Below are 16463 nucleotides of genomic sequence, written 5' to 3'. Positions count from 1 at the left end.
GCGATATTATGGAGGCTGAGGTAAAGAAAATGCTACAGCTCGGTGTTATTGAGGCGGGTGAGAGTGATTATACCTCCCCTTTGATTTTAGTTGAGGTACCGGGCAAGGAACCTCGTCCTTGCGTCGACTACCGCAGGCTTATTTCCATCACTAAGGATCAAATTTATCCGATCCCTAACATCGAGGAGCGCCTTGAGAAAGTTAGTAGCGCTCAGTTTATTTCCACCCTAGATCTTGTCAGGGGTTATTGGCAGGTTCCACTTACAGAAGAGGCTAGTAGGTATGAGGCGTTCATTTCACCAATGGGAACATTCCGTCCTAAAGTTTTGAGTTTTGGTTTGAAGAACGCGCCATACTGCTTTTCAAGCCTCATGGACAAAGTGTTGCGGGAACAGGAAGAAGAATTCGCTTTACCGTATTTAGACGACGTAGCGATATTCTCCGCATCCTGGTCTGAGCATATGGCCAACTTGCGGGCAGTGCTAACCCGCCTGCGCGAAGCGGGCTTGACAGTCAAGGCTCCCAAGTGCCAATTAGCACAGGCCGAGGTTGTCTACCTCGGTCACGTGATTGGACAGGGTCGTCGCCGCCCCTCTGAAATAAAGGTGGCCGCTGTGCGAGACTTCCCGCAACCACGCACGAAGACCGATATTCGGTCGTTCTTAGGTGTCGCCGGCTACTATCAGAGGTACATCCCCAGGTACTCCGATATCGCGGCTCCCCTGACGGATGCTCTAAGAAAAACAGAGCCCCAAACAGTCGTCTGGAGCGAGACAAAGGAAAGAGCTTTTAGCGCCTTAAAGAGCGCCCTAACAAGCCAGCCTGTGCTACGATCGCCAGACTACACAAAAGGGTTCGTTGTTCAGTGCGATGCTAGTGAGCGAGGCATGGGCGTTGTACTGTGCCAAAGGGACAATGGAGAAGTGGAACACCCCGTCCTGTATGCTAGTCGTTAGCTGACCTGTCGTGAGCAGGCCTACAGCGCCACCGAGAAAGAGTGTGCGTGTCTCGTGTGGGCTGTTCAGAAATTGTCATGCTACCTAGCCGGCTCGAGGTTTATCATTGAGACGGATCACTGCCCTCTCCAATGGCTGCAGACCATCTCTCCCAAAAATGGCCGCCTCCTGCGCTGGAGCCTCGCTTTGCAACAATATTCCTTTGAGGTGCGTTACAAAAAGGGGAGTCTCAACGGTAACGCCGATGGCTTAAGTCGAGGCCCCTAACGTAGGAATCCGCCTCAAAGTTGTTTGTTAGTGATGTTTTCTTCCTGAGGCAGGATTTTTAACATATTGCTTTTGTTTAGTGTTTCAAAGTGATTATGTGCTTTCTAGTGCAATTTTCCAATTTGTGGACGCGTTCTGAGTGCTGCTTGACTACTGTAAGGAACTAGGCAGTAGTATAAAAGGGGAAAGAGCCTGGCAGAGCTTAGTGAGGGTTGTCTCGTGCTTGCTGACTGAGCGGTTGCGTTTCGGCGTAGTTCTAACGCTTGCTGGGAACGAGCACCAAAAATGGCAACTCTCCCGAAGTCACTTTGCAGTGTCCTGTGTGATCCTGAACATGAGAACGAGGCCTTCTCTGTGCGCTGCGCTCAAGCAACGTCGAGGGACGACCGGTTTCGATTACGAGCATCATCGAGCGACATCCCTCCGGACAGCGGATGCAGTCCCCTGACCATCGGGATCTCCTTCTCCCGGCGGGGCGGTCTGTTAAGTTTCGGCTACGACGCGCGGTATAGCCGGCGCGGTTGCAACGGACGCCGGGGCTTCGTTCATAGCGGCGGTCATTTGGACCCGTTCAGTGCTGCCGTAACGCCTCCCGCCAAGCGCGTCCAGGCAGGTTTCAATGCCACGTGTCGTCGTGTGTGCGTGTGTGTGTGTGTGCATGTTGGTGCCCACGCTTGTCAAAGCGCGGCAGCCGGGGAGAGGAGCTCCCCAACTGGGAGGCGAGGAGGTCTGACCGGCGCCGGCCCGGCGGACGCGCACGTCACGTCTGAACATGTCTGAGCGTCGCCGTATCGGGCGCCTCGTCCCAAGCCGTTCCTTCTTGCCCTCGACTCCGTGGGTATAAAGGGAGCTGCCCCGGACGCCAAGGAGAGACTTCGATTTCTTCCTTCGAGTAACGTGGTCGCCCTGACCGGCTGCTCTTTTGCGATGCCAGAATAAACAAGTTGTTCTATTGCCAGTCGACTCATCCTTTGCCGGGACCTTCGGATGTTTCCAGCTTTGCCCCAGGCCGCCAGGCCAACGCTACCCTTGGGGCTTGCAACCCATTTGCAACACTCCCTACCAAGTGTGCTGCATAACATCTTGGAATGAAGCACACACAGAAAACCGAACAGACCAACGTGCCGCGGGCCCGGAGCCGAAGAAGCACCACCTGGCGCTGCCGAACCATATGCGTTGCGAAAGTCTCAGAGTACACCTCCATAAATGACACAACTCCAGGCCCCGGATTCCCCACGCCTCTAGTTGGCAGCTACGAGTCGCGACATTGCATCGGCATTGGCGTTTTGCTCCCCCTTTTTGTGCTCGACACGGATATCGAATATCTGCAGAGCGAGTGCCCAGCGTTATGCCCAGCGGCTCTGAGCCGGGCTAAGCTTTTTGCTCAGAAAAGCGATAGGCTGCTCGCGGCCCTCGCCATCGCACTGGGCAAGGCAGGCTCCCACCGCGTAGTCCGAAGCATCGGTTGCGAGCACCAAGTCCCGACTTCGGTCAAGCGCATGAAGTGAGGATGCGCTCTTCAAGCAAACTTTCACCTCATCAAACGCTTTCTGCGCCTCGTCACCCTATGGGAGCCGCTGCGGTGTCCGCCTGTTAGTTTAGCTCGTCAATGGGAGCACGACGCGGGAATAGTCGGAGACATATTGTCGGTAATAGTTAGCTAAGCCCAGAAAGCTTCTGAGCTCCTTCTTTGTCTGGGGCCTCGGCATCTCGTCGATTGCCTTGAACCTTTCTGGATTAGCGCTGTGCTTCACCAACCCAACCACATGGCCCAAAAATTCGACTTCTCGTTTCGCGAAACGACATTTGCCTGCGTTCACGGTGAACCCAGCGGGTGAGATAGAAGCGAGCACCGCCCGAACGCGCCTCAAATGCTCTTCCCAGGTCTCTGAATAAATTGCGAAGTCAACTGTGCAGGCGCATGCGTACTCGCGGTGCGGTGCTAGCACCTGGTTTATGACACTCTGAAATGTCGAACTCGCATTTCGAAGGCCGAAGGGCATGACCTTCCATGCGTACTGCCCCACCGGAGTGACGAATGCCGTGAGGGCCTGTGTCTGCTCGTCTAGGGATATTTGCCAGTAGCCTCTCAGCATGTCTATTAGGCTGATGAAGTTGGCTTTCGCTACTCGTAACAGCAGCTCGGACGGTAGGCTCATCGGGAACGCGTCCTGCTCGGTTATCGCGTTCAACTTCCGATAATCGCAGCACAGGCGCAGCCCCCCATCCTTTTTAGCGACGCAAACCACTGGGTGAGCATGAGGGCTCTCGACGGGATATATTAGTCCCCACTCCAGGAGCTCATCTACTTGCCTCTCCACTTCCTTCCGATACGCCATCGGGACCTTATACGCATGGCCAACCCGTGGCTGAGCGCCCTCCTTTAGCACGATTTTGTGCGCTCCTAGCGTGCATTTGCCGGGCCTGCTGCTGAAAACCTGGCCATTCTCCTCGATCAGTGCCTCTAGTTCTCGGTGCTGCGCTTCGTTCAAATGTTCGAGAGCACCCGGCGGCAGCGCGTCGCCTGGCACTGAGCGCATGGGGAACGTGGGCACGTCGCCGAATTCCCTCGAATATCACCCCTACTACATTCACCCTTGCGTGGTATGCTCTGAGCTTGTTTGCGTGGACAGTCCGGCATGCGCCATTGTCGAGTTTGATCAGATAACTGTACGGGCGCGTCTTCCGCATTACCGGCACAGGCCCCGTCCACTTGGACATCAACTTTCCCTCGCCATCCCTTTCAAGCAACAACACCCGCTGCCCATCTGTGAAATGTTTATCGACAGCACGCAAGTTGTATTGTCCAGTGTACCTGCGTTGCGCTACCGTGCTGTTGTTGCCCGCCTTTGCGTTTGCCTCGGCCAGCTTCTTGCGCAAAGCTGGCAGGCACTCTGTCGCCGGCGTTGCCAAAGAATCTGGCACCGCCCAGTCTCCCGTCCAAGTTTTTTGGAGAATGGATAGCGGTCCGGTCGGTATTCTGCCATACATTCACTCAAACGGCGACTGCCCGGTCGTCTCATTAGGGACCTCTCTGTAAGCCCAGAGCAAGAATGGCACAAGCCTATCCCAGTCACGTCCGTGCTCCTGAATTATCTGGATTAGCATGGATCTGAATGTTCCATTCCAGCGCTCGACCAGTCCGTTGCTCTGAGGGTGGTCAGGTGTGGAGAACCTCGGAGGGGCGCCCAATTTCCTGAGGAGCTCTTGTGTAAGCTTTGCGGTAAAATTCGTGCCCTTGTCACAGCACACTGTTTCAGGGACTCCCAGGCGCGCGAATATTTGCAAAAGAGCGTCGCACGTGGCCTTAGCGGTCAGCGCTTTTAAACACACCACTTCGGGCCAACACGTGTTCATGTCCACTACACAAAGCGCATAGCGGTGCCCTCGAGCTGACGGTGGCTCTATCGGTCCTATGCAGTCGATTTCACCACTTGGAAGGCGGCCTCTGGTTTAGCGATCGGCGCGATCGACACTCGATCTGCTGTGCGTGCAGGCGACTTCACTTGACACGAGTGGCATGAGCGGCAGTACTGCTTCACGTCGCGCGTGACCCCGGACCAGAAGAACGAAGCCTTTATCCGCTGAAGTGTTTTCCGCTCGCCGAGATGCTCTGCCCACATTGAGTCGTGCGCCATTTTTAACACCTCGGCGCGTCGTTCGGTTGGGAGCACAAGTTGAGTATACACTGATGCCCAGCAACAGGCTCCTGGTGGAACAGAAGCTCGTCCCGGACCGTCATGCCGTGTGTTCCCTCTCTAGCCTGAGCCCACGCTTCCTGGAGTGATTCGTCTCCAATCTGCGCCTCGCGAAACCGTTGACGCGTCGTCTGTGCCATAGCGGCGTCCCCTTCGCTGCAATCTGCTGCTACCACGCCCGCTAGGACCTCGTCTACCCGCTTCTCACTCTCTTCAATTTCTTCGTCAGAAGCCTCAGCTTCTGCGTGTTCTTGCGCCTGGACGCGATCGTTGAGAAGCTGCAGATAATCTTCGGGAGTTATTAACGCGTTTATCCCAGTTATCAGCTCGTCTGTGACTGCACACAGTATGCCCCCCCTCCGACCGGCCAAATGACACTCGCGGTGCTCCCTGAGTTGCTACTAGAGGAACGTACGCTAGCTCTGCGACAACCTGCTTTTCGATAGCCCCGGTGAGTTTTATTGTTGACCCCGCGCATTCATATCGTGGCACGAGCGACCTGCGGATGACCTTGATGTCGGCCCCTGAGTCAATGCGCACACTTATAGCCTTCCCACCACTCAACAATGACACCTCTCCGGCGCTGACTTTCTCCTCCGAGGGCTGCCTTTCTACTGATCCGTGCACTGCCTCCCTTTCATGCAAGGGGACCGATATTCGGGCGATTACCGGTTTCTGGTCTGCGCGTCTGCCCCCCATATCTTGCTTTCCGGCGGTTTGCTTTTCGGGCAAAATCTTGCGATGTGCCCATGCCCATGGCAATGGAAACACTGTCCCCGTCCCCGAGGCTGCGTGTTGTTTGGTCGGGACTGCGTTCCGTCGCGCTGTGTTACCTCGACTGCCTCGTTCGTCGCCATCGCCACACTCGTTGCTTTCCCGACCTTATATCTTCGGCTTTCGTCGTAGTTTTCTGCCAGCGTGACAATCTCACTAGGTTTTAGGAACCCTGGCTTATCATTAGAGCAACGTGCGCTCTCGCCTCTGCACTGCGGGCTTCCCTTAGTCGGTCCGCGACAGCTAGCAGTTTGAACTCCTCTAGCGAAGTTACCTGACAGCTGTTTAAATAGTATTCCAGGTAGTTCTGCAGGCGTACCGCAGACTGCTCCCATGTCTCATTTGGGTTTTTGCTCGCAGATGAGTAAAGACGCTTGTATTCGGCGGCAGTGAGCCTCAAGCCGTCTAACACTTTAGCTTTCAGGAGTGCGTACCCGCTCCTTTCCTCGGCGGACAACCGCGTGAGTAGCGTGCGTGCCCTCTCGCTTAGGTGTGGCAACACTAGTCCAGCTCACCACTGGGTTGGAGCTTCGTATGACCCCAACGTGGCCTCTACGTCCTCGAACCTGCCCGGCACCAGGACTTCTTGACGCGGCATCGGCGTGAGGACGCCTTTCATAAGGTTAGCGAATTTCAACCTTCTGTCCGCGTAAATTCTTCCGCTCGCTCCCGCGCTCTCACCAAGCCCACCCGCTGTTCCGCTCTGCTTGTGATTCAGCCTTGTATTTTCCAAAGCCAACCGCTCTCTTTCCACCGCTAGTTCAGCAATTCGTTATTGCCCTTGCAACTCCGTCATTTGTTGCACCGGCGCGCTAACTGTCAGAGGGTACGTCGGACCCTCATTTGCCTGACTCGCGGCTGCCAACTCTGTTTCCTGCCCCGTTCTCCATCTCTTTCTGTTTAACACTGTCACTCCTCAAAACCCAAGGCTTTGAAATAAGCACAAGCCCGACAGAAACAGAAAGGTACTCGTCTGGCTACCGACGCTCCGCTTTTCGAGGCTATCGAAGAAGACTCGCCCGGAAGTTGGTCGCTGCACCGCACGGTCCCGGTTGGAACTCGTCTCCTTGATCTGCGTCATCGTCGGCTCCTCCTGATCAGCAGCGCCCTCCTTGACTCTGGTCACCTGGTTCCTTCAGCGTCACGTCGGCGTTGACCAGCTGTCACTCTTGAATTCTTCTCCTCTGGACGTTCCACGCTATAGTTCGTCCGCCGCCTTGTACTTCCGCCCTCCTTCAGTTGCCTCGAGTAAGAAGACGTCGCATTCCTGTCGACTGCGCCAGTTGTGTTCCTTTTACCCCTTTCTCTTCTTTGATGTCAGCCCGAAGGGGAAAGGTAGAAGATGTTGGATGCCGACGTCTTGAGGCTCTAAACTTGGTCAGTCACATTACTTGAGGAACTTCAGGAAGTAAACTGTTTAAGCACATTTAAAGTAGTTAAGACAGAACATAAGGTACAACATGGAGAACAACTATGTACATATTGATTGATCCGCAGAGTGACCAGATGAAATCAACCCTCGGCCTCACCAAAACGTCTTCTTTTAATCCCTGTGTCCCCGCCCTCAGTGGGGACACCAACCAATTAAGTCAAAACAGAATCACGAATCCAATCAAGGACCGGGGAAAGGAAAACATCCAATAAAACACATGGGAAAGGAAAACACATTGAAAAGGAGACAGATGAGAGTCAAACACGCCCAGTCAAAGATTGGGGAAAGGGGACAGGTCATTGTCACGAATACTAACAATTCCCCTCTCGGATCACTCCATCCTCCCCCGCGGGGCGGCATGTTTACTAGCTTAAAGAGCATGCGAGGACCGCACAGATTATCTAAAGCCGTCCCCGAGGGGTCACTTAAGGCGCTACCGCTCCCTAATTCTTCATGATGCCCCCACTGCACAGGAAGTGCCTGGCAGTCATATGGAGCTGATAAGCGCTCACAGTAATCATGTGGAATGCGTCTCCAAAATTGCCTCCTAGCCACACACTGAACGACCGCCGCCCGGGTCATGGCCTTGGGCAGCGTCGCCGAAGTAGGGATGAAAGGCGTCGCGCGTCTTCGTTGCTGCTTCTCCGAGCGGGGCTGCGAACAATGGGGCCCGGCCAAGCTGGGTCGCCTGCGCACCCCGAACTCCCCACCGTCGCCGTCTGCTTGACTCATTAGTTCCATGTGGAGTCAAAAAGGAAATCAGTCACAGCGCACACACACTTGTCCACACGCAGGCGGCGTTCCGTACGTGATTACTTGGGGCTCCGGATGTGCCCAAGCCAGCCGCGCACGACAGTGAGGCATAAGAAAGTGCAACAGAAATGTGATGTCTGTTCCAAGGCAGAGGTGTCTTTTGATTTCACCACAGGAAAACACTGAAATTACACATATGCAGAGAACGAGGACCAGCCAAGTGCGCGAGCTGCACCGCCACCAACACAACAAGCTGCACCGCACCAGCAAGGTGGCCCAAATCAGGCGGCCGCATGCGCTTCCACCTCGCCAGCAAGACCACCTAGGCAGTGTCCAACAAAGGAGCAACGCGATCGACACCCTAATAGAACAACAAGGGCGCCTGGCCACCACACAAGGCCAGCAGCTCCGGCGGATGACGACAGACCTGGCACTCATTAGGGCCCACCTGGCAGGGGTAAAGTATTAAAGACTATGTTTGTTCAGTGTTTCTCTCGGTACGCGTTAAAGAGCGCTTGTTGTTTTTGCAAAAAAAAAGATTGAAAGCATGCAGGTCCGCCAGGCCAACTCCGTCGAGCAGCTGGTGCAGGCCCTGCGCGACATTACAACACACTGCAGGGCCGGAATCAGGCGCCCTGTGAAAATGGTGGTGATCCATGAGGTGAGTTCTGAGGAACAGAACAGAGCACGACCTTGGCAATCAGAGCAGTGCAGAGAGAAAATCTATGATAGGCTGTGCAGGCTGCTTTAAGGAGAGGCATTTTTGGCTGCTCAGCTCTAGGACGCAGGTTAAATACCGGTCACAGCGGCCGCGTTTCGGTGGAGGCAACATGCCGAAGATACCCATGAGCTATACAATGTCCGTGCATGATCAGGAGCCCTAGGCGGTCAAAATTAATACAGAGACCTCTGCTACTGTGCCTCTTTCTCTCTTCCTGCTTTCATTTCCTCCTCCATCCCTTTGCCCACAGCACTGTTGAGGTGACCTCCCAGAAGTGGAATAGTTACTGTGCCTTTACTTTCTATAAAAACCAAATTTCATAGCTGCAGGTGTTAAAAACATAATTCATGTAATATAATGATAGGAGGCAGTCCTCGAAGATTAGCCATGAATAGTCTGAAGCGGAAAAAGAAAAGGAGGGAGCAGTGGCACATTAAGATGCTATATCAACGGTTGCACTGCTCTGACATTTTGATAACATGCTGAGCATGCATGCTCATAAAGCCAGTCAGGTGGCAACTCAGTCTACAGTACGATGTGTAGCAGAGGTATTGGCAATGTAGAAATGTGCCTTTAGGTTATAACCACAAACTTAATGGTGACACTACTCTGCCATACAGAGGTTGTACATGTCACCAACACAAGTAAAAATTTTTACGGTAGTATACAAGTAAAATGTAGGCAACGCCTCAATGCAGCAAGTGAGGTGTGTATAAGTGCAGCCAAGGCACTTCAATCACTCAAAAGTGGCAGTGAGAGTGTTTGGAAGCAACGAAAAGGTGGCAAATGCAACATGGAATATGAGGGCCACTATGACTGCTTTTCATGACACTGTGTTGATCGCGTGTTCATCAAAAACACCTATGTCCTTAACGTCATTTCCTTCAATGAACAAGTAATAGTGTATACATGTCTTTCCGAGGTCATACTGCACCTGTAATGCCATTCGACTGTGGAGCACAGGCTGGCAACTCTTTAGAACTCTACATCTCTGATATAACGTGTCTTGTCCGTGACAATGATGCGGAAACGGAATGAGATGTAAGGCTACTCATTAAGGATGTGTAAAAACTACGATTCTCATGCGAAGCACATCAGTCAAGTTCTTAGCATCAAGCCTTTGGAAGTGAAACAACTTGCAGCATAGCATAATTGACCTCTGTTGCAAGACTGTGCTGGCTTGGCGTGCAGTCAAGAAACTGGCACAGCCAGCTGTTGTCATTACAGTAAGGACAACATGTTCACAATAGCAGGCAAAAAAAGTCGCAGAGCACTGTTACTAAGCGCAGCAAAATAAAGCAGTGTGCTATGCTGGTGGCTATATCGCTTCACACGTTGCAGCTAGAAAGAGAGGTAAGTGGCAGCCTTGTCAAGATGACAATAAATCTTTGTGCGCAACCCACGAAAACGCAACAAGAACTTGGCTTTATGACAAACGGTCTTTGGCAAATTATTGCATTCCCCTCTGGGTACAAGCTTACTTGTCATAGAAAGCAATGCGTCATAGCTAACAGTGCGCCCCCTAATCTGTTGATACTACGAGGGTGTGTCCCAAGGATTGGTTTTTGGAGCGTTGCAGTTATGAAATTTTGTTAACGATTTTACAGATGGGACCTCGTCTAATATATGCCATTATGCCGATGTCCATGTTAATCACAGATGTACACGCAGTTCAGGTGATGTTGAGATTTCGCAAAATAATTTCAAATTCGATGCCATCACACTCCGATAAACGGGAAATACGTCTGAACACAAAGAAGTCCTTTTGTATGCGCTTCACATAAAAAAGACATTTTCTGCTGCAGTACTATACTACTGCCAATTGCCTTCACTATGCTGATTATTTTAAGTAATTAGGCTTACATTTCTCATCCTGCCTCTCCAATTAACGTTTGTCGGATACAGTGCCACAGCTGGCAAAAGACAGGGTTAATAAGAGAGACACGAGAGAGGCCTCTGCCCTGCATGGAACAAACATATAGACCACTCAACTAACACGCTATATTAAACTCCTTCAAATGCAGCTTAACTGCTTTCCGGACCCTCAAAGACGCGTTTTACCTTACAAATGTAAGCCCCATTTTAGAATATACACGTCAAAACTGAGACGCACATATGCACAACCGAAATAAGCAGCTATAACGCAACCTGAACTGCAGTGCACGTTTTGTCACTGTCTACTATAATTTCAGCTTAAACATAACTATTAAAAGTAAGCCTGGATGGCAAACCCTCGGACAATGTGGCTTGAGCTATATGAAGTAAGTAGCTATATGCATGGATAGATCAATGATTGAATGAATGAAGGCTGCAATAAATGCTACAGATCAATGTTATACTAAGTTAGTTATACTAAGTTAGTGACTAGATAAAAGCACAGCGAACATTTCCTTTCCTGTCTTGCGCAAACACTTCTCTACCGGATGAAATTGCACTCTCAGGGAGATACCGTTGGCACCTTGCATATTGTGTACTGTACGCACCTTGTGACCTGCAGCGATGCTGATGGCCAGAGAGGTAACATAATGCTCAAGTGGTTGCCAATGAACAGTAGCCAAAACAACACACACGACACAGGCTCCATACTGGGGGCACTGAGGACAGACAAAAAGTTATGTTCTTTTGCAGATGGATGGTGAATTCACACTTTTCTCTTGGCGTGCTGCATACATACTGACACTACACGGCACAGCATACAAACAAGTCCTGAAGATAGCATTAACATACAGCCCACATTTCACAGAGTGTAGGATAGGCGTGATGCAAGGTCACACACATGGCCAGTTTGCTCCAATGGCGGACGACACCCATCTAATTTAACACTGCAATGCTGGCAGGTGCAAGGGCGACGACGACCATTGCCATATTGCCGACTATGACAGGAATTTGCCAAATGCAACACATGCCACTGTAAAGAACACTGTGCACAGTAGCAGCTTTTCACAACACTGCCCCACCATACATAACTTCACACATGAAACACACAGCTTGAAGCAGCACACCGTAGACTGCGTTTGTACAGCACCACTGAAGCTGAGTTCCTTGCGGGGCAACTCCTCTTGATGAAGACAATGCAGTGAGAACTAAGCAGAGGCTTCCTGCCTCAGGGAAGAAATACTGCGAAGACAGCGTTCTGTGCTCACAGACACAACGAAGTATGTTGAAACAGAGCACATGCTGCGGCACGAATACATTAAATAAATAGCTGGAACTGAGTTTTCACTTTAAACAAAAACTTAAAAATAAACAGTGTGTAAGGAAGACGACGAGCATATGCGCGAGCCGCATGGTCATCGCCTGGTGCACGCTCCTGGCTGGATTAGCTGACCACGGACTGCTGTTGGCCCTGCTCCCGTTAAGAAGCTTCTCAGAATAAACCCTACCTTACATTTGGTGCAGGTGCCGGGTAAAGTCCTCTCGCCCTGGAGCTCCGCAACCGAACGCTACCGTCTACCGCGATGCCTAACCATCAAGCCATCCAAATGAGCCCGGCCGCCGTCGTCTGTGCTGGTTCTCTCCGCCAGTGAGACCCCGCTATCCTCAGTGGCACGGACGACCATGATATTGAGGATTGGCTCGCATCGTATGAGCGGGTGAGCGCATACAAGTGGGACGCGGAAACCAAACTGAACAATGTGATTTTCTATCGGATGGGCGTTGCGAACCTGTGGTATCGGAGCCACGAGGCGGACATACATCATGGTCTGTTTTCAAATCTAACTTCTCAGAGGTATTCGGCCGCCCGGCAGTCAGAAAACTCTGTGCCGAACAGCGCTTGCGTGCGCGGTCGCAGGAGGTTGGTGAGAACTTAACGCGTTACATCGAGGATGTCGTCGATCTGTTCAAGAGGGTGAACGCTCGGATGCTCGAAGCGGACAAGACCAGGCATATGATTCTCAAAGGCATTGATCACGACGCCTTTCAGATGTTGTTGGCGCGAAACCTGCGCACTGTCGCGGACGTCGTCACCCTGTGTCAGAGCTTCGACGAACTACCCAAGAAGAGGGCTCTGACACGCGAACACACCACGAACGCCGGCTCGCTTGCTGGCCTGAACGATGTAAGAGACCAGTCATCACTCCTACCACACATCAAGAGCTTCATCAGAAAAGAAGTTGCTCGCCAGCTCTCGCTTATTTCACGCCATCAAGAGCCATCACCACACATATCTCCGAATTTGCGGCACATCATTCAAGAACAGGTCGCTGAGGCTCTTCCGCAAGCCCCTCAGCCCACACCTCTTGCGGCCCCGCTAACATATGCGGACGTTGTTGCGCGACCTCGTCCACCTACCTATGCTTCACCTCCTGGTCCCCTTCGAGAGCCCGCTGCTTTTATTCCGCCGCCTGCTCATCTGCGAACCTCCTGGGGCACGCCTGGTAATAATCGACCGCCTGCTCAACTGGGAAACTCATGGCGCACGCCTGACAACCGCTCGATCTGCTACTTCTGCGGCTTGCCAGGTGATGTGGCGCGGCTTTGCCGTCGACGCATGAACGTCTCAAGAACACCTCCTGAAGTTTCCGGTTACTGGTCCCAGCGTGAGTATTCACCTCCTGCTGAGCCGCCCCTAAGCCATTCTCTGTCTCCTGAGCGCACCTCCTTCGCTGGACGCCGCTCGCCTTCACGTCGGCGCTCCATTTCTCCGATGCGACGGCGTCCCTCGACTACTCAAGAGGAAAACTAGGTGCCGCAGTTCCTGAGTCGAGAACTGCGCAGTCGTCGGAATTTTTGAAGGCCTTGTCTGTCTGCCGCCAATTTAATTGAAGTTTTTGTAGAGGGCGTATCTGATGGCGCTTGTCGACACCGGTGCTGCGGTTTCTGTCATGGATGCATCGCTTTGCCGATCTTTGATGAAAGGGATGACGACCCTTTCTTACCTGTCGTTACGAACTGCAAGTGCGCACCTCATCCAGCCGTTAGGAGCGTGTACTGCTCGAGTAGTCTTAGAAGACATTCTATATTTGATTGACTTCGTCGTTCTGCCGTCATGTTCGCATTTGATCATCTTGGTCTGTGACTTCCTATCGCTTCATTACGCGGTCATCGACTGTGCTGGGGCTCAAGTAGCGCTCTCTACGTTGCCGAATCCTGTGCCAGAGACTGAAATTTGCGGTGCCCCTGTTCCTGCCAAAGCTTTTGTCGCCGACAGTACTGATATTCCTTCATGCTCTACCGTGATTGTGCCTCTCTCCTGTGCTTGTGTTGGCGATGCCGGTGTCCTTTTCACGCCGTCTCCTAATTTTCTGCGTCGCCATTGCCTGCCGCTACCTTATGCCCTACTCACTTTCTCCGCCGGCCTCACCGCACTGTGGGTCTTCAACCCGTTTTCAAGCCCCATCACTTTGCGCCGTGGAGAATACGTCGTCACCGTGCAGCTTTTTGATTCTCTTTTCAACCATCCCGACGCTGCCGCAGATTTACCGCCGGTCGCCATGGACGCCCTCAGCTCACCTACTCCTGCGACCGCCTCATTGTTGACCGACCTATTCCTTCACTCTATCGACGCCCCTCTACCTCCAACTCAGCGAACCCAGCTTCTTGCGCTTCTTGAGGAGTTTCACTCCTCCTTCGATTGTCACCAACGCGGTTTGGGGCGCACGTCGACTGTCGAGCATCGCATTGACACCGGCGCCCATGCCCCTCTGCGACAGTGCCCATATCGTGTTTCTGCCACTGAGCGACGAGTTATTGAAGAACAGGTAGACACCATGCTTCAGAGCGGCTTTATTCAGCCTTCCACCAGCCCCTGGTCCTCCCCGGTTGTCCTCGTCAAGAAGAAGGATGGCTCCGTTCGGTTTTGCGTCAATTACTGTCGCATTACTAAGAGCACACGCAAAGTGGTCTACCCTCTGCCTCGTATTGATGACGCCCTGGACTGTCTACAAGGCGCGGAGCTCTTTTCTTCCCGTGATTTGCGCCCTGGTTATTGGCAGGTCCTAATGGCAGCTGCAGATCGTGCCAAAACCGCGTTCGTGACACCTGACGGCCTCTACGAGTTTACATCATGCCTTGCAGCCTGTGTAACGTTCCTGCTACTTTCGAGCGAATGATGGATATCGTTTTGCGTGGACGATATCGTTATCTTTTCACCCGACTTCCAAACGCATCTATCTCGCCTGCGGGACGTCTTGACATGCCTCACAAACGCAGGCCTGCAGCTCAACTTACCTTTGCAGCCCGTGAACCGACAATTTTAGGTCTGGTTGTGTCGAAAGACGGTGTACGCCCTGACGCAGAGAAACTTCGTGCCGTGACTGAATTTCCCAAACCTTCCACCTCTAAGGAACTTCGCAACTTCCTATAGGGCTCTGCTCGTATTTTAGGCGTTCCATTCGCAGCTTTGCCTCAATTTCTGCCCCTTTGACTGAGCTGCTCGGCACCAATGTCAATTTATCGGCTTGGTCATCCGCCTGCGACGACGCCTAGAACACCTTACGTCGTCTCCTCACAGCACCTCCCATCTTGCGTCATTTCGACCCAGCGGCCCCGACTGAAGTTCACACGGATGCCAGTGGTATTGGTCTCGGTGCAGTGCTTACTCAGTGCAAATATGAATACGACGAATATGTCGTTGCCTATGCCAGTCGCACACTCACAAAGGCTGAGTCTCGCTACTCTGTGACTGAAAAAGCTTAGGCAAGTTCTGCCCTTACGTGTACGGCCGTCCTTTCGACGTAGTTATGGATCATCACGCCCTTTGTTGGCTTTCCTCTTTGAAATATCCTTCCGGCCGCCTGGCGCAATGGGCGCTGCGTCTTCAAGAATACAACATCCGAGTCGTGTACCGGTCGGGCCGCAAACATCAGGACGCCGACGCCTTGTCTCGCTCCCCGCTGAACTTGCCAGCCTCTGCGAAATCGGAGCCCCTGCGCCATCCCCCACCGTCAGTGACATGCCTTCTGAACAGCGCAAGGATCCCTGGATTAGTGCTCTTTTGGAATTTCTCTCCGACCCATCGGCGGTCAAACCATTCCGGGCGCTGCGCCGTCAGGCTTCTCATTTTGAGATCCGAGATAACCTGCTTTATCGCCGTAATTATCATTCTGATGGACGAAAATGGCTCCTCGTCATTCCTCGCTACCTACGGTCCTATATCTGCTCATGTTTTCACACTAAATTGCAATGCTGTCGCGCAGGCCTTTTCAAGACTTACAAGCGCCTCCGCCTTGGCTACTACTGGCGTGGCATGTACAATTTCGCTTTGAAATACGTACGCTCGTGCCTCGACTGCCAGCGCCGCAGGACACCCACTACCCGTACTGCTGGCGAGTTGCAGCCGCTATCTTGTCCGCCTCGCCCTTTCGGCCGCGTTGGCATTGATTTATATGGGCCCCTCCCGTATACTGCTTCTGGCAAACGATGGGTGATTGTTGCCGTCGATCACCTCACGCGGTATTTTATTTTATTTTTATTTTATTTCATTCAATACTGCCAGCCGCCATTTGGTAGCCAAGGCAGGAGTGGAACAAACATACAACGTTGATATATTTCGATGCAACAAAGCAAGCACACACAAATAAAAAGCGAGCACAGAAGATATAACACTCTGCGCTTCTTAAGAATACAAAAATGCAAAATTAAGACCATTAACAAACACACTGCGTCTATAACAGCGATTCGACAGCAGATAAGAAGAAATCTTGGTTTGTCAAGCTGACCACGTCACGCGGAAGCCCGTTCCATTCTGATATTGTTTTTGGAAAGAAAGAATACCGGTAAGCTTTAGTTCGGCATCGTGGAACTACCATTGTCGAGCTGTGTTTGCCGCGTGTTGGGCGGGAAGTATTATATTCCATGTGAGAGCCAAAAGTAATGTTTGTTAAATTATTAATAATACCATGCAGCAGTTTCACACGGTG

The sequence above is a fragment of the Amblyomma americanum genome, chromosome 9 (genome assembly GCF_052857255.1).
Source record: "Amblyomma americanum isolate KBUSLIRL-KWMA chromosome 9, ASM5285725v1, whole genome shotgun sequence".
Lineage (NCBI taxonomy): Eukaryota > Metazoa > Arthropoda > Arachnida > Ixodida > Ixodidae > Amblyomma > Amblyomma americanum.
The sequence above is the reverse complement of the archived record's forward strand: the minus strand, read 5'-3'. Positions refer to the sequence as shown.